The sequence below is a fragment of the Protopterus annectens genome, chromosome 2.part1 (genome assembly GCF_019279795.1).
Source record: "Protopterus annectens isolate FY-2018-M chromosome 2.part1, PAN1.0, whole genome shotgun sequence".
Classification (NCBI taxonomy): Eukaryota; Metazoa; Chordata; order Ceratodontiformes; family Protopteridae; genus Protopterus; species Protopterus annectens.
In genome coordinates, this window is record NC_056729.1 from 1,666,395,007 (window position 1) to 1,666,420,390 (window position 25,384).

Here is a 25,384-nt window from a genome sequence, read left to right on the forward strand (position 1 = left end):
CGTTATGAAAGGTTGTTTGGGTGATGGACTGGAGAGAGGGAATATCTGTAGCAGAGCAGATCAATGTTGAGTCATCTGCATATTGGATGCAGGTCGCTTGTGGCACATTCAAATAAAGGTCATTGATAAATAATGAGAAAAGAAGGGGTCCAAGGATAGATCCTTGTGGAACACCAATATTTACTGGGAGTAAGGATGATAGGTTATTTTCCCAAAGCACTGCTTGTTGCCTGTTTTCGAGATAGCTTCTAAACCACTGTAAAGAAAGTGAGCTTAGAGAGAGGATGTTAAGTTTTTCCAGAAGTATGTTATGGTTAACCATATCAAAAGCTTTTGATAGGTCTATGAATAGTGCAGAAGAGAAATGGTTAATATTTCGATTTTTATTGATGGAGTCAGCAAAGGAAAGAAGGGCAGTTGTAGTACTGTGGTGGGGCCTGAAACCATGTTGACAGTCGGCTAGAAGTTTGTTTTGAAGAAGGTAGTTAAGAAATTGTTTGTGTATGCACCTTTCCATTATCTTCGCTAATGGGGAGAGTAAGGCAATAGGGTGATAGTTGGATAGTTCAGAGGAAGGGCCACCTTTATGAAGGGGAATTATGTGAGATATTTTCCAAATTGAAGGGATTTTCCTTTCAGAGATGGTCCTATTTATCAGAATAGATATTGGGTGATAAATAGCTTTTGCAGCAATTTGTAGGAATTCGGATGGGAGTTTGTCAGCAGATGGGGTACAAGGTTTTAGTTTTAAGAGAAGCTTATATATGATAGATGATGAGACAGGTTGGATTTGAAAGGCATTAGTAGAGGCTTGAGAGTTATTTTGTGGGGAGGCAGTAGGTGTTGGTAGTGAGTTGGCTAGGGTTAGAATAGCTTCCGTAAAGTAGTTATTAAAGGCATCTGGGATTTGAATAGAGGAGATAGGGTTTAATCCTGTGGGAGTAGGAGTAGGAGAATGTCCTGGTTTAAGAAGTTTATTTACACCTGACCAAAATTTTTGAGGGGTATTTTGAGTAGTATTTTGAAGATGAAGATAAAATTACTTTTTATCACTAAGAGTGTCTTTCTTGGTAGTATTTCTTAACTGTTTATAGAGGAGATGATCAGCTGGAGATTTTGTAGCTCTCCATTTAGCCCATATTTTGTTTCTAAGGATCATTTTTTCTTTTGTTTGCTTTGATAGCCAAGGGGCGGTTTTGGCTCTTATCCTGGTGGTGTGGAAAGGAGCATGATAGTCAAGGATTTGCAGAAATTTAGTGTTAAAATAGGAAACTGCTTCATTAAGTTCAAGGTTTGATAAAGGTGACCAGTCACATGCCTGTAATTCATTAAGAAAGTTATCAGGGTTGAAAAATCTTTTTGAGCGGCATGTTCTTAGTTTATGCTTATTAGGAATATTCAATTTTTGTCTGATAACATATGTAAGTATGTGATCACTAATACTGTCAGGAAGTGTCCCAGGAGTATAGTTGCTGGGGGCATTATTAATTAGAATCCAGTCCAGAATTGTTTCTTTCTTATTTGGTTTATGGATTCTAGTTGTAGTTGTTATTAATTGAGAGTAACCATGGAGATTAATGTGGTTAGTAGGTTGCTGGGCTACACAGGTTTTCCAATCAATGTTAAAGTCACCAAGTATAATGGTTTCTTGGGGTAGTTGGTTAGTAAGAGAACTAAGTAAATTTTCTAGAGTCTGGGTATTATTACCAGGGGGAAGGTACATACAAATTAGATAGATTGCTTTGTTGTTGTTAATCTGTAGTTTGATTGATAAAATTTCAGTTTTGGGGCCTGTTAATGGAAGTTCTTTGAACTGTGTAATTTGTAGGTGGGATTTATAGAGAATGGCTATACCGCCACCTTTTTTCTTAGTTTGGTCATTTCTAAGTATGTTATAGCCAGGAGGGGTGATTTCCTGGTCCAGAGTAGAGGGTTTTAGCCATGTTTCTGTTATACATAATATATCAAATGAATGTAAATCAAGGAGAGCATGAAGATGGTGAATTTTGTTATTAATACTTCTGATGTTAATGTGAGCTATTAGAAGGGAATTGGTTGCTCTAGTACCTTGTTCAAGAAGAGGAGAAGAATTAATATTTTGGGTATAATTGCTTAGGCTAGAGGGACCGGGATTAGGATGGATGTCACCATGTAAGAGGAGTTGTTGATGGGACTGAGATAGTAATTTTAGAAGTCTGAGGCAAATATTAAGAATTCTTTTGTTAAAATAGAAGGTTATGTGAGATGCCCTATGGTATTTTGGTAGTAGATAGTTGGAAGAACTGGTAATGTTACTATGTTTAAGGGAGCTGAGGAAAGAGGAAGGTAAAGAAACACCTTGTGCGAGAGCAGAGGAGTGGAGAACAATCAGCAAGGAGATATCCAGGGGAATAGGCTGGAAACAAGAAGTTAGTTAGGTTAACTAGAAGCAAAGAGAAAAGAATAAATGAAGTTCAGAGGAAACAGTTTCAGGCTAGTTACAAGGGAGGCAAAGAAGGAGAGAGAAAGGAAACGGAGAACACAGGGACAAAGTGAACTAACACTGGGGGATAGATACAGGCAGGCAGTACTACAAAGGAAAAGAGACAGTCAGGACAGACACTCTAAACACACGGCAGGAGAAGAAGGAGGAGAAACTAGGATATTGTCAGGAGAGAAAGAGAGTACTTAGGGTAGGAGAAGGAGAATGGAAGTAAGTACTGGAGTAATAAGTAAATATATGGGTAATGCAGTATATATAGTAATCAGCAGAAGAGAGGAGACAGAGTAAGGGGTCAAGCAGTATAGCAGGCAGGGGGGGGTATGGCTGCTGGTGGAGACTGGCAGAAGTCTAGTATGAGTATCAGGAGAGGATAACCAGAAATAACAAAACCAGCACGTAAGAAAGAAATATATCATAGAAACATACAATATAGCTTTAGTTTGGTGTTGTCCAGGTTAAAATTATCCCGGGTATTAAGGAAACCCAGGCAGGTATTGGTGGGTGGAAATTGCAGTCTTAGGAGTCCAAACTGAGCTCTTCCTGGAGTTGAGAGAGGAAAAAATACCCTAAACCAGAATATAGCTTTAGTTTGGTGTTGTCCAGGTTAAAATTATCCCGGGTATTAAGGAATACCCTTAAGAGAGTTTAATTTTCTCTCTAAATTCCCTACGATTAAGTATGAACTCACGCTCCCAGTGGGCCATAACCAGGTTAGCAAAACTTCCACCACATGGTGAACCCATGGCTACTCCCACTTTTTGCAAATAAACCACTTCGTCAAATGTTACAAAGTTATTTGAAAGAATAATATCTAGAAGTTCTTGGACCAGTCTCATTTCTCCCCCATCAGCTCCATGTATACTCAGCGTTTCTGTCACCCATTCTATACCCACACTGTGTGGAATAGAAAAGTACAAATTCACGACATCTATTGTTAACAACATGTTGTTCTCGTCGTATGGTAAATCGTTTATAGATGTCAAAAATGCCTACGAATCCCTGCAAATTTGAAGTTCTTTTATTACATATTTCTTTAAAATCTCATCTACAAATTTAGCACTTGCATATGTGATGGAGGCTCTGGCTTAACTAAAGCCCTCTTCGGGGGAACTGTAGTGGATTTGTGCAATTTAGGGATTCCAAACAAAGCTGGTACTTTCGGTGCTATAACCAACAGATAGTTTAAAGTCAATTAGACCTTCTATAAACAAGTAATTTAAAAACATGTTTATATGTCTATAAGCAGTGTTTAGTTCACTCACACTCGCTTTTACATATGTGTTACTAACCAAAATCTTTTTCATTCTCTCTTTATAGTCTTCATTGTCCATACATACTAGTCCTCCCCCTTTATCTGGTTTAAGTACACGTACTGGTAAGTTTTTTAATGTAGCCAATGCCTCCCTCTCATCTTGAGACATATTAGATTCATAGTGTATAGTAAAGTCATTAGCTAAATTCCTAATTTCCATTTCACACACGTGTTCGAATAAGGTAAGCAAAGGGTGCATAGGAGGATTAAAGGTACTAGACACTTTTATAACATGGCTAATAGTTTCATTGTTTCCCAATAACAATGCCAAGTTTAATTTACGTGTATACAGCTTTAAATCTATCAAAGTTCTAGGCAAATTAAACCTTGTAGAAGGTGTAAACGTCAAGCCTTTTGCAAAAAGCTCACATAAAACTGTTGGTAATTCATAACTAGAAAAGTTATATAAGCTAAAGTCACCTGCTGTGTTCTTGTACACATTGCATCCTTTCTTGTGTACTTTTTCCGATTGTCGTATCCTTTCTTGTTGCTGCTGTAATTGCTCTTTGCTCTGGTGTTGTATACCCGCTTGTGGTTTTGCCTTCTGTTGGTAAAAGAATCCTGCTCGTTCTCAGAATGTTGCCTAGAAGGCTCATTGTTATTGTTCCCCAATGTATTCGGGTTACTTGTTCCCAGTTGCACCATTGACTGCTGCTGGTGCATATTTGAACTTGCTTCAACGCTCGCCAAATTTGTATTCTGCGTTGCTGTCAAATCACTTCCATTCACTGTTTGTGGGTGTGCACCCAATGAGCCATTCAGATTCCAAGTTTGCGATGGGGGTAGTGATGGGTATGCTACCCCATTCATATAATCATTGATGTCCCATTTCAGTTTTTTAAGTTTAACCACAGTATTCTTCATAATTTGGCTTCCTATAGTTGAAAAAATTATTTTGTAATCAAAGTGGTAGCGAAAAAAATCACTGTCGTTTTTTATCTCCTGATCCAATTCACAAATTTCACTAGATACCTGATCGATGGTTGCTAAATAGTGTTTACTCATCACATTCATTAGCTCAACACCATGCCTGTTGAACATAGCAATTAGCTCAGTGTGGAATGCTGACCCCTCCTCAAGAACCGAGGGGTATTGCCATGAACGTAGACCCTTTGGAACCACACCTTCTTTTTTACATTCGGTAAAATAATTTACCTCAAGTTGTAACTTCTTCACTTTCAGAGATTTATAGTCCAGTTGCTTTAGTTTGTGTGCCAATGGCACGCTCCCCTCAGCTGGTTCTTCCCTTGAATCTCCTGATCCATTGTTGTGAATACATGGCTGTTCACATAGCCAAGTCTATAGATCTGGAAGCCCAATAAGCCCCAGGGGAGCCTGGTGTGACCCAGCATTACTTGCTCCTAAAGTTAGACACCAATTCCCTCCTCCATTAATAATATTACTGTTCGTGTTGTTTATGTTTTTGTTGTGTTTGTGAACACTTCCAAGATAGGTAACTTGACTGTGCTACTAAACCTCATCAATCAGAGGTTGGACAATTTATCTACTCGATTAGACAGTTTAAGTCAGCAAAGGGTTCTATTAATTCCTCCATTAACCAGAGACCTACTGTTTTGGTGCCAAGGACTTTAGGCATGGACCAGGTTAATAAATGGGTAATATAATCTGCGAGCGTTGAAGCAAGTTCAAATATGCACCGGCAGCAGTCAATGGTGCAACCAGGAACAAGTAACCCAAATACATTGGGAACAATAACAATGAGCCTTTTAGGCAACATTCTGAGAATGAGAAGGCTTCTTTTACCAACAGAGGGCAAAACCATGAGTGGGTATACAAGACCAGAGTGAAGAGCAATTACAGCAACAACAAGAAAGGATACGACAATCAGAAAAAGTAAACAAGAAAGGATGGAATGTGTACAAGAACACAGCAGGTGACTTTAGCTTATATAACTTTTCTAGTTATGAATTACCAACAGTTTTATGTGAACTTTTTGCGAAAGGCTTGATGTTTACACCTTCTACAAGGTTTAATTTGCCTAGAACTTTGATAGATTTAAAGCTGTATACTCATAAATTAAACTTGGCATTGTTATTGGGAAACAATGAAACTATTAGCCATGTTATAAAAGTGTCTAGTACCTTTAATCCTCCTATGCACCCTTTGCTTACCTTATTCGAACACGTGTGTGAAATGGAAATTAGGAATGTAGCTAATGACTTTACTATACACTATGAATCTAATATGTCTCAAGATGAGAGGGAGGCATTGGCTACATTAAAAAACTTACCAGTATGTGTACTTAAACCGGATAAAGGGGGAGGACTAGTATGTATGGACAATGAAGACTATAAAGAGAGAATGAAAAAGATTTTGGTTAGTAACACGTATGTAAAAGCGAGTGTGAGTGAACTAAACACTGCTTATATACGTATAAACATGTTTTTAAATGACTTGTTTATAGAAGGTCTAATTGATTTGAACACGTTAAACTATCTGTATGTTATAGCACCAAAAGTACCAGCTTTGTTTGGAATCCCTAAATTGCACACATAAACTACAGACCCCCGATGAGGGCTTTAGTTAATGCCAGAGCCTCCATCACATATGCAAGTGCTAAATTTGTAGATGAGATCTTAAAGAAATATGTAAGAAAAGAATTTCAAATTTGCAAGGATTTGTGGGCATTCTTGACATCTATAAACGATTTACCATACGACAAGAACAACATGTTGTTAACAATAGATGTCGTGAATTTGTACTTTTCTATTCCACACAGTGTGGGTATAGAATAGGTGACAGAAACGTTGAGTATACATGGAGCTGATGGGGGAGAAATGAGACTGGTCCAAGAACTTCTCGATATTATTCTTTCAAATAACTTTGTAACATTTGACGAAGTGGTTTATTTGCAAAAAGTGGGAGTAGCCATGGGTTCACCATGCGGTGGAAGTTTTGCTAACCTGGTTATGGCCCACTGGGAGCGTGAGTTCATACTTAATAGTAGGGAATTTAGAGAGAAAATTAAACTACACACAAGGTTCTTGGATGACGTTTTCATGGTGTATCAAGGTGATGAGGAAACAGTACTAGAATTTATGAACTATCTAAATAATAGTACTGAATTTTTGAAATTTACCTATTCAGCTCAAAAGGAGAAGATTAGTTACTTAGATGTAGACCTTAGAAAATAATAAAGAAAAGAAATGTTCAGTAGCCAAAGTTCACCATAAGAGTACTTACTCTAACATGTTGCTACATTTTTCGAGTTCACACCCTATGCACCAAAAAAGGGCAGTGATCAAGGGTCAACTTGTTCGAGCTTCGAGAATGGTCACTGAGGATGAAGCATTTATAGAAGAATGTGAGTTATTGAGAAGAATGTTTGCATGTAGGGGTTACCCTGAAAATTTGTTAAGGGAGATTATTGAAGAAGTATGATTTAAAAGAAGAACGGGAGTATATAAACCACTACTGGCTATGTTTGAACACAGGGATCCCTTAGCAAGTAGTGGACAACAAAAGGAAAAAGAGGGTGAGAGTGAGGTAGTGAATGTAACGATTAAGCAAGACGATATGTCTGGTAATTATGTTAGGAGTTTTATTACTAAGTATTGTATAGAGGTAGATGAATTTAAATACATTTTGAGAAGAAATTGGAATATTTTATTAACTGAAGGTGATATAAAAGAAAAATTTGCTGTTTCTCCTTCAGTTATTTACAGGAGAGAAAAGAATATGAAAATGTTATTGGAGACCCATCCAAAATTGGCATACAGGTCCGCCTCGCACCTACAAATGTGAGGCTTGTAATTATTGTAGGTGGATAGCAACAGGGACAAATGTTAGTATTAATAACTGGAGATTTAAAATTGCTGGGAGGTTCAACTGTAACTCAAAATCAGTAGTTTACCTGGCTCAGTGGCAAAGGTGGCCTGCATTTTATGTAGAGAAAACTGACAGGAAACTAAAAGAAAGGATATACGAGCACCTGTACAACATTAGGAAAAAACAAAAAAAAAGAACGCTTTGGCCAGGCACTGTAACCAGTTCGCTGACTATTCTTTTTTGTTTAGGGTGTTGTTCCATGTGGAAACAGATTGGAAGGGAGGTCCTTTTACATTATTATTAGAAAGACACAGTGGTGGCTGGTGACTTCAAATCAAAGGGGGGGGCTGCAGGAGACAGCTGAATGGGTGGAGTCAATGGGAATGGGTGTGGCCAATTAGGAAGGGGAGGAGCTATGATCAAAACCACAAAAACTGTAACTTTAATTAAATACGCTGCCCTCGGTGCCAAACCATCATTATGAGAGTCCAATCAAGAAAAAAGGAAAGTGTAGAAGAAAAAAAATATTTCAATCCATTGGCTGCATGGCAGCTTACTTAATATCTAGATGGAAACAAAAAGGTTGTGAGGCATGAAAAAAAAATTACTTTTTAAATACATTACTGGAATGCTAGTCAAAATCAAGTATAAGAAAAACAAGCAGCACTCAACTCAAACCACTTCTCCTTGCACTCCAGTTCTAATTATAATTTATATTCAGCTTTATTAAAGTACCAAGTAACATGCTGAAAGTAGCAATCTCTGTGATACCCCCACTTGTAAACATGTTTCTTGTCCAAAAAAGACCTGCTGCCTGACAACAACTATCTACTTGTTTCATGGGGAAAACATGATCAAAGTAAAACATGAAAAGCAAACAGGAAACAAGCTCAACATACATTGCTTAAAGGATTACTGCACAGGATATGGACCACACATGATAGATTGGCATTCTGTTTAGTTTGCAGGTAAAGCCTGTGATGAGCTCTTAAAATAATGTAATCCTGTCCTTTATTACAAATACTATCATATGCATTTCAATACCCAAGGCTTATATGTTATCTAGTTATGTAAGTATTCTCTGCATGGCAACAACAGAAAGGCTTTCAATGTTGGCAATCTGTTAACAGTAGGCTTATTAAAACTTACTTGCATCTTACAATCTCAGACAAGCTTACCAGATGGTCGTTAAAGCATTGCTACTTAAACACAGAGCAACAGGCACTTTCTGAATAATAAGCATAAATCAACAGTATAAAAATATGACAGAAACCAGAACATTCTGCAAAATCAAGGACAGATGAAAAGCCATTGTATTACTTGTGTCTACCTTGGATGGGGGGATAGTCTGCATATTTACACTGCATAACTGTTCCTTGCCTTGCTTGGACACATCCAGAGTCACTACATGGGGGAGTGGGGTGCAACAAGTATGTCACAATTTGAAATGTCTCTGGCTGATTGTAATGGCCCTGACACATTTGTCATACCTCTCAACCTCAGAGCAAGAAATATGGACAAAGCCATACATAGAAGTGGGACAAAGGCACAAAAATAAGGATTTTTTTTAAATATTGCTCTTATAAACTTAGAAAGATAATAGAATAGTAAGTCTTGTATTAGTATGAATTTTCTGAATGGTATGAAATCTGAAACTCAAATGTCTGTCATTATTTTCTAACTTCAGTCTTTAATGATTTGCCACTAATTTGCCAAAAAACACAATTTTATGAAAAAAGGACCAAAAATGTGATTCAAAAATATAAAATAGCCACACAATACAGCTGGGAACCTGCAAAGAAGGGACACTTTTTAATATTAGTGCTGCTAACTTAAGCAGCTGACAAAATAAAAGAATCTACATGCATTTCAGAAATAAAAGCAATCTATAACTGATTATTACAGTTATTTATTAATTGTAAGCCCTCCATGTTTTCTTCCAAAATTGCCATTTTGCGGAGAGATTATTAAGGGAAGAGCAACATTTTGAGCCAAAATCGGGTACAGTTGAGAGGTTTGGATATGCCTAATTCTATAAAGCAATTTATTTGCACATACCTCTCAACCTGTTAATGCAGGAAATCTGGACAAGGCCAAATATATTGGGGGAACATATAAACAGTACTAAAAATTGCTCTTGTATAAACTGAGACAGTTGATAGAATAACAGGTCTTGCTTTAGCATGCATTTTTCTCAAGGTTATGAAGTCTGAAACTCAGTGCCTGTCATTATTTAGTGACTTCATTCCTAAATGATTTGACAGAAAACCACAAATTTTATGAGGAACAAACCAAAAATAAGAAGCAAAAATCTCTTCATTCTACAAAAATCTGGACAGTTGAGCGGTATAGTTCAGCCAGGGCTGTCTGATTTTGCTGCCCTTCCCCCCCCTCACAAAATCATGGTCGAATGGAGCTTCCCCCCCCTACAGCCATTCCAATTAACATTAATTGGCTATTTCACCCCATTTACCATAAACACTAACCGGGAAAAGACAAAAAAACAAAAACCATAAACACTAATGTGCATACTGCTTTACTTCTGCGATGATTTGGACTTCATTTGAAAGTTTTATTTTGCATTTTACAGCGCAAACACTAATAGATATCATATCTGCTAAACAAAGCAATGCAGTCTCACAATGAAAACATACTTAGCATTAAAACTTCTCTGCCCTTGAAAACTCACATTCATTGAAACAGCATTGAAACCCACATTCAAAGAAAATACATTTTGCCAGTGGCAGATTAACTTTGTGTTTGGGCTGTTTTCAAATCACAGGCCCCTTGCACACAAAACATACACATGCTCTTTCATACACCTTCCTGATTGTATTAAATTATATTCCTTGTACAATACAGTACAGTTTTAGAGGGTGTTTTAAATTTGTTTTGAAATTTTTCCAGTAAACAATGAAACAAAATGCATGCACCAGTAATGACAAAACTGCCCAATTCAGAACATTTTCATAATAAAAGTCTACTCAAACTTCTACAGTCCACCAGTATCAGTACATATGCAAAATCTCTGAAGTAAAAGTCATCTAAATAATTCCACATTAAAGAGATCTGTAACTAATGAAGAGGCTGCTGCTAGCAAACAACTTTGTATTTCATTGTTTCATCTACAAATATAGTGCCCGTTACCCTTGAGGAATAAATTGCCTATCTTACACTAAAAAAATGATAAGCTAGCAATATTGCAATAGGGAATGGATGGCAAACTGATAACAGGTTCATAGTTACTAGGTATCTTCGCCAAAAAGGAGTGCAGCATCCACCCCTTTGCAAAGTACAGTATTAGCAATGCATCTATCTACTGTGGGAGTAGAACCCACAGCCTTCTGCATCAAAAGCAAGTATACTACCTGTTGTGCTATTAACAAGGAAAGCAGACCCACCATAAGCAGCACTAAACTTTTGCTCCCCTGCAGCTCCTTGTAAAATCTATTCACTCAGCTGTATCTCTGAACTTTGCAGCACAAAGAAATATGGAAAAAGCCAAAGTTTATTGTGGGGGGGGGGGCAAAAGCCCAAAAACCAGGGACACATTTTAAACATTGCTTGTATAATGTTGGAAAGTTGCTAGAATAAAATGCTGTGTCATCACCATACATTTCACTGCCAAGCCTTAAACCCAGGACCCTGTGCAAAACAATCAGAGAACCATACCACTATGCCAAATCAGCTGTTTTGTGAAAGAGGAAGACGGAAACTTAAATGGCTACCATTTAGTGAATTCATTTCTCACCATAGCACAGCTGTCAACCTCTTAGCACAAAACACCTGAACAATGCCTATAATGGATGAATACAGCCCCCAAACATTCAGTGAATTCAGTTCTCACCATAGCTCTCAATCTCTTAGCAAAAAACACACGGACAAAGCCAGTAATGGGGGAATATAGCCCCCAAACATATTCAGTGAATTCAGTTCTTACCATAGCTCTCAACCTTAGCACAAAAAATCTGGATTAAGCCAATAATGGGTGAACACAATCCCAAAAATAGGGACAAATTTCAAATATCCATCTTATACACTTAGAAAATTGTTAGAATAAAAGCTGTTATGTTACCATGCACTTTCTGAAGAATATGAAGTCTGATATTCAAATGTGTGTCATTTTTTAACATTTGTTAACCAGGAAAGTCTGACTTGGAACAAAACCTAATTTTTAGCAGAGGCCCAGGGAGAAACACTCCAGACAGACACATGTCTTTGTAAGATGGGAGGACACTAGAGGAAACAAACACAGGGAGGGCATACAGACTCCACAGATAAGGTAAGGCACCCCAGCTAAAAATCAAACCAGAGAACCTGTAGTTGTCAGGCAACAATGCTACCACTGCACCAATGCATTACCAGCTTCGCAAGGGCACAAATACAGAAACCACAGATTTTATGAGGAATAGAACAAGTATGAGGGAAAAATCTGCAATGTTTTTACAAATGGTGGTGGGTAGGGAATTCAGGCTCCTGCTACCTAGGCTCAAGGCACAGGGTTCAATCCTTATTCTCTACACACCACCATGTAGCAACTGGGGCATTTTACACACACACTCCTCCATAAAACGTGAATCCATTACCTGTCCTCCACAAAACGGCCACCAATCCATGAATCCCCTGGCCTGCACATAGGTCTCCCTCCACAAAATGGCCACCCACACATGGGTCTCCTGCAAGAGATGGCTAGTCTCACGAGAGTAGTAGGCTGGAGTCTCCATCCTGTGGGCGATGCAGTCCGGTGAACTTTCGGTCTGTGCGGTCATCACCGCACAGACCTCTGGGCTGGAAGGGCAAGGTTTCCTGCCTTTCCTATCCGGACTGCCTAACAGAGCAGTCTGGGGCTCTGGAATGAGCACGCCTGCATGCATGGAGTTCTCAGGAACCATGCACGCATGCATGGAGTCTGTGAATTTTTTTTTTTTATTGTACAGGTGGGGGGCTGCAGTCCTATAGCACGAGCCGCCCCTGGAAAGACAGGAACTTATCTGGCAAGTGAGGTTTGATGCTAGTAGGGACCCAGGTCTCAATGAATGTATATCTCTTAGTTGTATTTTAAAGCTAAAGAGCCTGATTAGGTAACATTGTACCTGGTGGAGTAAGATTTTAATTGAAATAAATCCTGACTTGTTACCTAAATATGAGAATTCTTACTTAGTTTTAGAACAACTTTTATATAGTATATTATATACTTTTTAACAATAGGAGGTAAAGAGTTTTAATTATTATTAAAATATAGATATATTTGTTCCACTATTACAAAATGTATAACTGTTTTTAACTTTGGTGGTGGCTTAGATGTTTCGTGTAAGCTGCACAAAAGGATATTAGTATAATTTATATTAGATTTTAGGGTAATAGTTGGAATGTGTTTCAATTGTTTGTATACTGTTTTGTATACTGTTTGATGTACTTATACACTCAAACTATGATTAACAGGAGCATTTTTAACTGGTTGAGACTTAATTGATGTGGATGAGTAAATTGTTTAAATTAATGCATTTTGAGTTTGAATGTGTCTGAGGAAGTCCGGGTGTTGTACCGAACGAAAAGCACTTAACCTACATTAAATATTGTGTGGTGTTCCGGTTCCCAGTGGTCATTTTTTACAAGTGGACTTGTTTTGGTATTTTGTTCTTCTTCGAAGTTTGTTGTGTAACTTAAATTCCCATTCATGACTCCATGTCAGTTTGTTGATGCTCAGTCAGTCAAAAGTGAGTTGACTTAAAGTCCTTCCAGTATGTTTGTTTTTTGAGGAGAACAAGCCCTACACACATCCATACAATGGGCATGCTTCCTGCATTCCCAGCCTTCATATTATCAATTATGAGACTCCTGTACCTCAGAGAAAGTCAGACCACAACAAATTTGTTTGATAAATTTATCTTTCAGACAAGTGCTGTTTTCTGAGTGCTAGGCATTGCACAACTGCTAGGATCATTTCATTTATTCCTGTCACTAATGTTATTATGTCTGAACTTGTACATTTCTTATACATTTCTCATTTCCATTGTCTTTTTCTAATAAGGTGATTTTTACTGAATTGTTGTTTAAATGGTAATGCTTTTGTGGATACTTACACGTACTGTTTTTTCATCTTTCTGTACATTTGCCCCTTGGTTTAGGTGGTCCCCGAAATGCTCATTTTGGATCAATTCACTAATTCAGTTAAAGAAAGAAACAAAAGCATGAGAAAAGTTTGGTAGCCATTACAGGTTCATAGATTAGTACTAAGCTAACTGCCCTTGTGAGCCATTTTAAGCCTAGCCAATTATCCCTTGTGAGACTCAAACCCTGCACCTTGTGTTTGTAAGGCAAACACCTTAACCATTAGGCCACCGTCCCATTCTTTTCTTTTATATTACATTTTATACTTTGCTTGTCTAATCCCTGGTCATTCATGATCTCTTTTTTTCATATCCATTTAACACTCATTTGAATGCATGGTTTTGAAATTAATCTGCATCACGGAAGAACAGCTGCCTTCCTAAAGGTCAGATCAAGAATTGTGTACTGTACATTCTGAAATTAGACACCTCGTGATCTATTGTCACATTTCATAGTCCTTATCACCTCAAAACAATTCAATGAGAGTGACTGAACAAGAATTTGATTAAGATCCCCAGAGTGGCTAATTAGTCTTAGAGCAAACATAATCTAAGAAAAATTTGTCTTTTCATTTTATTTATTTGTTCACCAGCTATGCCTTCTAGGCTGAAGTATTTCTTTTTAGGTGTGGCTTGAGAAGTGACTTACATAGAATTATGCATTATGCAAATAGAAACTGACAAGAAGAAGCTTGTTAGCAGTGCATATCCCTAATCCTTTTCTAAATAAAATACGAAGTTGGAACAAGTCAGCAATATCTAAAAACTACCAAAAAAAAACCTGTTCCACGCTGCACAGAACACGTACACACCGACACTAAAATGAATAAAATCACTTGTTTAATAAATGAAATAAAATGCAATACACCGGTTAAGTGCTTTCATCTAACTTATTTAGACTTCATCAGAACAATTCATACCAATTATTTCACAGTTTAAATACATCCTTCAACCTATCAGAATGTGCATATAGTTACTAACATTTACCCATTTAAAGTGCCAATGTGCATAACCATGAAACCATCTATCCTTAAACATAATATTATTTGTTGAACATTCTTCATTTTACTGAATACATTACTGTATGAAACACATATCAGTGAAACTCACTTCATATTTTGTCTGTATTATTATACCATATTGTACATAAAATCACTAGTTGACAATGTGATTGACCTACATCTAGCCTTGCTAACTTATATTCTCTAAAATAGGCTTAATAGATATATGATCATTTAGTCCGGGGGGGGGGGGGATGAAGCATTTAATTTAATTTGTCATCTGGCCTCTAACTCACCTAATTTCTTTTTAATACATCCACCCCTAGGATTTTCCTTGGCTATATCTAATATGCCAAAATAAAACACACTACAACTATTATTCTCAACTAAATGTCTCCATAAAGCATTATTAGTATCTTTTTTCTTTATACTATAATAGTGGTCATATATCCTTTGTCTAAGACATCTATCTGTCTTCCCTATGTAATAACAGGGACAGTTGGAACATTTCGCCAAATACACTAAGTGCTGCGTTCTACAATTACCTTTTTTGTAGTCGATACTTGTATGGTTTATATCTTCTAGTGTAATTCTCTTCTCATTTGTAATATACTTACACTGGTTGCAGGTGCCACATTTTGTAGTCCCTCTGTAATCTATACTTCCTCTCACAATTCCCTTTTTCCATTCTAACTCATTTTTGATGTATTGTCCATTTCTGGAAACAAATCTCGGTGTTTTTCCCACTATATTCTCTATCTTTTTATCTGTCTTTAATATATTCCAGTTGTTTGAAATGATGTTCTTAACTTCTGCACTCCATGGTGTGTATTGTATTATACACGCTCTAGTGTATTCAATGCATCCATCTTTGTTTTCTGTATTTACCTTACTCCCTATGTTCAAAGGACCTTTGCCTATCAGTGGTATGTACTTTTTACCCCATTCATTTCTTACATATTCTGTCACGTCCGTGACTAACCATCTTGGATACCCTCTCTGTAGGAACATGTCCCCTATATTCCCCAATTCACTCAAAAACTCCTGATAGTCAGATGTCATCCTGGCTGCTCTGATGCATTGGCCTTTTATTATACTTCTTTTCTGACTCAAAGGATGACAGCTTGTATATTCCAAATACCCATTACTAAACGTTTCCTTCCTATGTATTCTCGTCTTGATCTTCTCTTTTTCCACTGTAATGTATGCATCTAAATACGCCATACCCTTTGAGTCTGTATTGAATGTAAATTTTAGCCAACTGCATCTAGAGTTTAGGTAACCTTTAAATTCCTCTAACTCTTCAAGGGTGCCCTTCCAAATCAAAAAGACGTCATCCAAAAAGCGATAATAACAGGACATTTTTGTATACCATTTAGTTTTCAAAATATATTCTTCCTCCCAATCATATAAATAGAGTTTGGCAAAAATGGGGGCACACGCTGCCCCCATAGCCACACCTCTATTTTGTGTGTAAAATTCTCCTTCGAATAAGATGTAATTGTATTTCAAAATAATTTCCAGAAATTCCAAAATAAGTCTCCTTCTATCACTTGTTAAATAACTTGCCTTTATCAAACAATTTTCCAATCTTACTAATCCCTCATCTTGAGGTATACTGGAAAATAAATCCACTACGTCAATTGTAACCAGTATACAGCCAGACTTTACCATTTCATTATTCAATCTACCTAAGAAGTCCCAAGAATCAATGATAATATGCTGAATAGAAGTGTATATTGGCTTTAACCAGCCATCTACCACCTTTCCAAAATTAAATGTTTTAGACTGATTACCAGATATTATGGGACGGAACGGCGGGTCTAGTAAATTTTTATGTATCTTGGGTATCCCTATAATTGTACTTATTATGGGACTTTCAACTTTTAAGAAATTGTATAAGTCCATGCTGATCCTTTCTTCTATTAACAAGTCTTCAAGATACAAATTAATTTTATTGTATCCAATATTCACTTCATTGCGGGATGATATACAATAATTCAGCAGCATTTCATTTATCTTATTTTTATACTCCTCTTGGTCAAATATTACAACCCCACCCCCTTTATCAGGCTTCATTATTCTTACCATCCTGTTACTTTGCATTTCTCTCAAAACTGCCACTTCCTTAATGTTCAGGTTGTAATTAACTTTTGCTGTACTAATCTTGTTCTTATACACATAAAGTTCATCTATAACCATTTTTTCAAACATGGCTAGGGTGCTATTAAGGGGGGGGCACCAAACTGCCAGCACTTATTTCAAAGATATACTCAAATATTTAAGCTGTTTAATAATATGGTGTAAGGCAATCTATTCCTTTTGTCTTAGAAAATAAGAATAACTTATATTTTGTTTTAATTCTATAATTTCTTATGTTATTGTGGAGATTAAGGGGTCAACACAGCCAGCAGTACATGTGGAATGCAGTAGAGAGAGAGAGACTTATTATTTTAAGGTTCTGGTGAATTATCTGCAATGATAGCCTCGTAAACAATATAAAAATACATGGAGAAAGCAGATACTCTAGTTTTACCTGATCTGTTTTCTCTCTCGACTCCTTACTCAGATCCACATGCCATAACCATTGCAGAAGGGAGTTCCAAGGATTTAGCGTCCATTCCGTGAACATGCTACTCCTTATCTCAAACTTAAAACAGGCCCTGGCAATCTGTCAGTCATGGTCCTGCTGTCCCTGCTCTGTCTTTCCTGTTCAGGAACGCTACCAGTCAGGACCAATATCTTGCATCTGTGTCATTGGTCTTATCTTTTATGTACACATTTAGAGCCCTAAGTAACATTTAATAATAAATAATAATAATAATAATAACATTAAATATTATTATAACTCCTCCCGCTTCTAGTCCTAGATTACCTTAGTCACACATCAGTGCTATGAGCAGTGAAGTGACTGCACACACTTCTGCTCTGTTGAGTCCACCTCACATTCTATAAACTGGGCACCCTATATGTTTTTATCACTGCTCCAGTGTCACCACACCTCTCAAATGTCTCTGATTTTTGCCCCTTTGCTGCATTCCATGTATACTTTTATGAGTTTATATAAAACAGTGAAGATTTCAGTTTCTAAGTAATTACAGATATTACAGTTACTTATGTCCATTTTTCAGGAAATGCATATTAGCATTATATTGTTTATTCTAGTAACCTTCAAACAGAACAGTATTGATATTTTTATAGGTTCATAGGTAGGTACTCAGCTATCAGCCCAAGGGCCTAAGTAAGCCTAGTCAACAAGGTTCCCTGGCTTACGCCACACAAGAAAGTTATTTTCCTGTTCCCCTGTCAAGCAGAGCTACAGAAGTGATCCAGAGGTGTATTTCCTATTTCCCATCCACTCATCAAGATTTTTCTTGAAGAGTGCTAATGAGGAACTTTGCTTGACATAGATGGGTAGCTTGTTCCAGAGTATGATAAGTCTCTGGGACAAGAATCTATCCCTCCAGCATGTCCTGTTTATTGCGGTGACAAGGTTTAGGTCCCTAAAGCGTGTAGCTCAGAGGAAATGGGATTTCTTTAGGTGTAGCATGTTCAACAGCTCTGGGTTTGACATAGCTTTATATGTTAGGCAGAGATCACCTCAGAGTAGGTGATATGCTACAGAGTTTTTTGAGACAGTCAGTGTAGGGCATCCGTTTGTGGCCAGTAATCCTTTTTGTGAGGTACTTCTGTGGCTTCTCCAGCTGCTGCAGATGTCTTGTGAGGTACATTCCAAAAGGGGCGTTGTACTCTATAATGGGTCTGATGAGTGTCGAGTAGAGGGGAACAATGACCTCTTTTTTCCTGGATGAGAACCCTTTTCTGATGAGGTGTGCCACATAGAAGGATTTCCTGACTACTGTGGTGATGTAATTATCAAAGCAGAGACTACTGTCCACCTGGGTCCCAAGGTCTCTTAATACACATTCGGCATTAAGTAGACTGCCGCCTATGTGGTAGCTCATGGGTACAGAGTTTTTACCAAAGGGGATGACAATGCACTTTTTGGCATTGAGCTTGAGGCCATGGCTCTGACACCAGGCATCTGTCTCATACTGCATACAGAAATTGCAGCCTTTGTCTGTTTATTTTGGCTCGTACCTCTAGGGTGCTATGATTTATGCATAGTGCTATGATTATGGCCTTCAGATTTAGCTTTGCTCTTCTTAGATTTACTGATGTTCCTCATAAAGTGAGCCCTGTTTCTGGGTACATACCTTATTAAATAAATAAACTAAGCCTATACAAAGATTTCATTTAACTAGCTTTATATGATCTTGTCTATAAAAATGTTCCTCTTTCTAGGTTCATAAGTGTTTACTAGGCTAATGACCACAAGGTTTTTTTTTAAGCCTAATTATGCATCCCACAAGAAGTGAAGCAGTAATCATTATGTTCATAGATTAGTATTAGGCTAACTGTCATTGTGGGCCATTGTAAGCATAGCCAGTTACCCAATGTGAAAATCAAACCCTGCACCTCATGTATTGAAGGTAAACACTTTAACTATTATGCCAACCATCCTGATGCTCTACTATGATTTGAAAGGCCACTGCCATGTTTTGTAATGCTCAGAGGTTGAGCGAGGTACGTTTCAGCTTTGTCACTCATTCTTATACAAGAGGTTGTACATCTTTGTCTAAAGCAATGAAAAGGAAGGTTAATTTTATGCATAATCAGAAACAGATAATCTTTTTCTTCTCTTGCCTTCTTCAGAACTGCCTATTTAAAGGAGTATTCACAGTTAAGTTCTTTTTGCTGAAGTCTAGGTCTTTGCTGACTTTTGTAATGAGCCCAAAGTGCCGTGCCTCTCATGGCCCTTGAAACCTTATGAAGTGCTTTTGGAGCCTTTCTGTCATCCTTAAGACCCGGTCTTACCTTCAATGAATTACTTGAAAAAAACATTAACACACAAGTTATCTTTATGCTATGAGAACTAATATCTATAAACAAATGTATATGCAGAACATGGGTCATGTACTAATCCTAATGGAACTGTGCTAGTGACTTCACTTACAGATGAGTAGGACTGATAATCTCCCTTTGTTTTTTTGCTTGTAAAAAGTCTTCTTCTTTTTCTTTTGGCTGTTCCCATTAGGGGTCACCACAGCAGATCATCTGTTTCCATTTCTTCCTGTCCTCTGCATCTTGCTCTGTCACACCAACCACCTGCATGTCCTCTCTCACCACATCCATAAACCTTATCTTAGGCCTTCCTCTTTTCCTGTTACCTGGAAGCTTCATCCTTAGCATCCTTTTCCCAATATACCCAGCGTCCTTCCTCAGCACATGTCCAAACCAACACAATCTCGCCTCTCTGGCTTTGTCTCCAAACATTCCAACCTGGGCTGACCCTCTAATATACTTATTCCTAATCCTGTCCACCCTCGTCACACCCAGTGCAAATTTTAACATCTTTAACTCTGCCACATCCAGCTCTGACTCCTGCCTTTTTGTCAATGCCACTGTCTCCAACCCAATGCTTGTAAAAAGTACTTTGTCATATTTCTCTCTGCACTGCCTCTGGTCAGTGTCATGTTTTGCCCCACATTCCTTAACTTCTGTATCTCTGAGAAATGCTACCATCATTTTTCCTGTATCTACTAAGGCATCCTCTTTTTCAGGGTACATGCTTTAATGTGTCTTAGTCTCACTTTACATGGTTATTGCTTCTGTCTCTGGTGTTTCCGTATTCCTGTTGCATGTAAATGAATTGTGCACTTAACCTTTTTTCTTAATAGTGGTGTAGTCTTCAGAACTGGACATAGTATTCATTCTGACCCCTCTTTAATGATTCTGTGACACCATTAACATCTCCATATTTATACAACACCCATATCTTCCTAAGAACCTCAGTGTCCATTTGGCTCACAGCATAACAATTACAATTCCCTCTGGATGTCCATGTTTTTCCAGCTAGTAATATCACCTCCACCCTTCCCTTCATGTCTGGTAGCTGGAATGAATTTTCCACCTAGTGTGAAATCTAAGGCCTGAATAATGCCTTTGAACTTTCTCTATGTAAGCAAATATTTAGTGATTTCTTTGTACTTAAATGAATTGTAACTGTATATTGCTTGAACCTGAGTAAAACAGAGTTCAAGTTAACAACATGAACTTATATTGCCATAAACACTTACAAAGGTCTTTAGACCATTTTATGCACCAGTTTATGCATAACTGAGCAACGTACTTGTACATTGACAGTTTCCCCTTTGAGTTCTATGCAGAAATGCATAGCTTTGGATTTTTTGTACTGAACCTAAAAAGTCATTCTCTGTATGTTTGGTCATAGGATCATAGGAAGTTAATATGCTAATGGTCCTAGTCATTTCTCATTTTCCACCCTTTGTTAGGATATTCATCTTATTGCAAATCTTTGTTTTATATAACCATGAAAAACACTGATTTCCAGATACATTCCAGTGATATTACTGGCCAATGCCCAGACAAATCTTATAGTAAACCATTTGTCTCTCTCTTCTGCCCAAATCCTATTTATCACTTTCCACCCATCAAGTCTGATATCATAAATCCAGTGTCTACTGAAGTTTATTTATTAGTGTCTCTTTGTTAAGTATGATAACCCTAGTGAACCCATATCAGCCCATGTATTTAGAAATATCTGTAGCTAGCTGAAGTGTTTGTGTGGTCTGCATTGCTCTGAGTATCACTCATCTCTGCATTTAATTTCGATTTGAAGCTCTTTATTCAAGGTTTGATCACTTCTATTTTGTATTTATTCTAGTATTACATTTGTTTTGTTTTAAGTTTTCTGTTCTTTTGGAGTTGTAAGAGTGCCCGCCCATCAGCCCAGTCCTTATTGTGTTCTTAAATTTGGTGGCATTTGAGTTGCCCACCCCTACTATAAATCTCATTTTGGACACTCCTCCCAGTCCCACCTCATCAGCTTATTCTACTGAGTAGAGAGAGATCATTATTGAAGGCCTACCCCCTTAGTTTCTCAACCTTAAATTATCGTGTTTCATCCCTTCTCACTTAATCATCTGCTTTTACTGTATTTGTGTTTCTTCCTACATATTACTTTATTTTGCTTTTGCTGCCTGTTCTTAAAAGTACTCAATTGCATTTATTCTGCTGCATTTATTACTATTTATTATTGCTTGTTAGTAGCCTGATTAAATATTATTATTCTAAGCCTCTTAGTGTAAGCACTTGGGCTTCAGGCCAGTTGTTTTACATTAAGGCTTGTGGTCTGCACTCTTGTGGAAGGACAGGTAGCTTACATCCTTCTAAGTTGGGAGTTGCTGGTTAAAGGCTTAGTTTCTGTTATTCTAAAAGTGTCTTAGTTCTGGTTTAAGCACTTGGGCGTCAGGCCAGTTATTTTACATTAAGGTTTGTGGTCTGCACTCTTGTGGGAGGAGAGGGTAGAGTCTGGCCTTCTGAGCTGGGAATTGATGGTTAAAGGCTTATTGTGCCTGCTTATTTGAACTGTTTCTTTCTGAAATTGGTGTGCCTTGTTTGTTGTATACACTAGATTTAGAGCTGCTGAATCTAGTTTGTTTGTATAACTTGAGCTCTGATCCAGGCTATCTTTTTTTGGAGAAGGTTCCCCTGCACCCTAGTGGCAGGAGTGTGCAGTTAGTACTTATCTGATTGAAGACTGCTGGAACAGGGCTTAGATTTTAGCTTTTTATTGGTTAATTGGTTAATTTGTTTAAATCAGTTTGCTTATTTGCTACTGTTATATTAAAAAAAAAGTTCTAGCTTATTTTGCTTGTTTTCCCACCTTTCCTGTTATCAGAGTAGTCCAGATACAGATTTGCTGTATTCAGGACTGTATTGTAGTTCCCCAGACCTTTCTGTGTTAGATGGAAGCCTTTCATCTAATCAGTGGAAGTGTTAAACACTAGGTAGCCTATCTACCACAAGAAGAGTGGTTTCTAGCTCTGAAATTGTAGCTTATTGGCTGTTTTGAGCTGTTTGCTACCCCGTTTAATTCTCTGACTTAAAAAAAGCTGTGTTTGCATGGTTTTGCACTTGTTTAACTCAGCAGATCCCATTTTGGCATCCTGCAGACTGCAAGGGCAGCAGAAAGGAAAAAAGAAAGACTCAGGTGATTCTAAGTATCTCTGCCTGTTTAGTAAGTGATTCTAAGTATCTCTGTTTGCCTGTTTTTACTTAAATTTGCTTAAAATCATTTATTGCACTTTACTTTAGCCATTTTCTAAGTTATTGCCTTTATTTTAACTGCATTTATTGTTTGTAGCTACACACTCAAGTGTGCTAGCCTGTATTGTGTTTAAAAGTTGTTTTACTGTTGATTTACTCTATTTCTACTGCTTTTTCTGAAAAAAAAATCTATCTGTTTGCTCATTTCTCCCACCTTTCTGCAAACTAGAATAGTCCAGATTCAGATTTTTTGAATTCAGGACTGTATTGGAGTTTCTGAGTTGCCTAGACCTTAGAGTGATAAAGGGAAGCCTTTCTGCTTATCAATGGGAGTGGTAAGCACTGAGCAGCCTATCTACTGATAGAGGAGTGGTTTCCAGCTCTGAAATAGTACCTTATTGGCTGTTTTGGGCTGCTTTCTATCCCTGTTAACTTTCTGACTTAAAAACCTATGTTTGCATGGGTTTGTGTGACGCGCAACGCCGCTAAGCTAGGGTAAACTATTACCAGTGCCAGAAAGTCTACTCTTCAAATTTTACCTCAGATTTTGCCAGTTTCAGTTTTTTTGCTCTCAAACTAGACTATTTAAGTCCAGCACTTTCTCAGAACTTTTTGTAGCATTTACTGTAGCATATATACTGCTATCAGTACAAAATTCTCCATAAAGAGGAAAAATCAAAAACAACTTCACTAAATTGAGCACATATCCAGGCATGTCTAAAGGCCAGTTCCCAGTGCTTTCTCCTGTTAACCTAATGAACCTGGGCATCCTGAGGCAACGTAGCAACTGGCTCATGTACACAGACAACCCTCTTCTCTTACCTCCCAACACTTTGACTTGTGAGAGATGCACATATATAGCCAAATTGGAAGCCAAGCACTCTTCAGCCAAGACTGGAGTAGCCAGTCAAGAGGAGAAGATCAACACCTGCACCACACCACATGGAACACATAGCCCTTCAGAACATACACCACCACAGCTCGCACATAGTAATACAAAACACACACCTCCTTTTGCAGAGGCTCTCAATAAAAATCTACCTAAACAACAGAGACCTCCGAGGCAGAAACGCAGGAAACCATCACATCCCAGCTCAAACCATGAGACACATAGCCAACACAAACAGTGTGCCACTCAACCAAAGCCCCTAAGGCAAAAAAGCTTACCCAATACACTAGTCATAGGTGACTCAATAGTAAGGCACACCAATGTCCCACTCACTAGGTTGAATAAGGAGAAAGTTACGATCAGCTGCCTGTCAGGTGCTAGGATCTGCCACATAACGGATGCACTTAGGACACTCCACAACAGGTACAAATATGACTCTGTCATTGTCCATGTTGGTGTGAATGACCTGAGACGTACCTCTTTGGACTACATGAAAAGAGACATGGAGGAGCTCTCGGATCTTGTAGCCCAGGCAGGTATGACCTTAGCCTTGAGTAGCATCCTACCATCACCCAGAAAAATACCATAGTATAAGCAGAAAATGTTTGACTTCAACAAGTTTCTGGTGTCATTCTAAGGGGATCCAGTATCTGACTGCCTGGGATGATATGACTGACAGACTTCGATACTTTGCTAGAGATGGCCTGCACCTATCACCCCTGGGATTCCAGATATTGGTCAGGGCTCTTGCCACCCCTATAGTGCCTTTTTTAGGCAATGTCCTGAAGACAAAATTATCACCACAACACATACAAGCAAACATAATCTGAGGGTTATGCTACTCAATGCTATAACTCTAAATTTCAAAATGCACTCACTCGAAGCACTCCTTAAAATGGAGAACATCGACATCTGTGCCGTAACAGAGACCTGGTTCAAGGCTCCAGAGAGCACCCCTGCACTACCAGGCTATACCGTATACCACACTTTTCGGTCCCAAAACCTGGACCAAAGCCCTAAAGGCAGCGGTGTCTCCATATTCATAAAGAATACGCACACCTCCAGACTAGTAGCCCAACATAACGCATCAGAGATGCTTCAGGTACAACTAACACTTGGCAAGATTGCAATCCAGGTTGTAGTCTGCTATAGATCCACCACCATGTCCCAAGACTCCCACTCCACATTCTTAAACACCCTGGAAAATATTAAGGTGTGACGTCCGTGCCCTGGCCCAGCAATCAAGGAGCCTCAATCCTCACCACTAACACCAGAGGGGGCATCTCATATATGAGGAAAGGATAACAAATACACACAGAAAAGTGCAATTTCCCTTAAGAGCACACAGAGATCACAGTCAGTCTGGGGCTGGTCGCTCCCTTGCTCTCCAGGTCCCCAATAAAACTCCACACTGGCACAGCTATAGGGTCCAGATCTCAGCCTAGCTGGGCAAGCTAAAATCTCCATCACACTCTCTGCCCAACCAGTGCTTCATGTCCCTGCCCAAGTAGCTAACACACACACACTTTGAGATAAGTTTATACAACCACACAGACACTTCTGGGGAAGGCTGGCATAGGTTCTCCAGCTGTGCCCCCTTTTACCCAGACTGTACAGCAGTACCACTTGCCACCACCTAGCTAATACTTATCAGCGACTCAAAGGCCC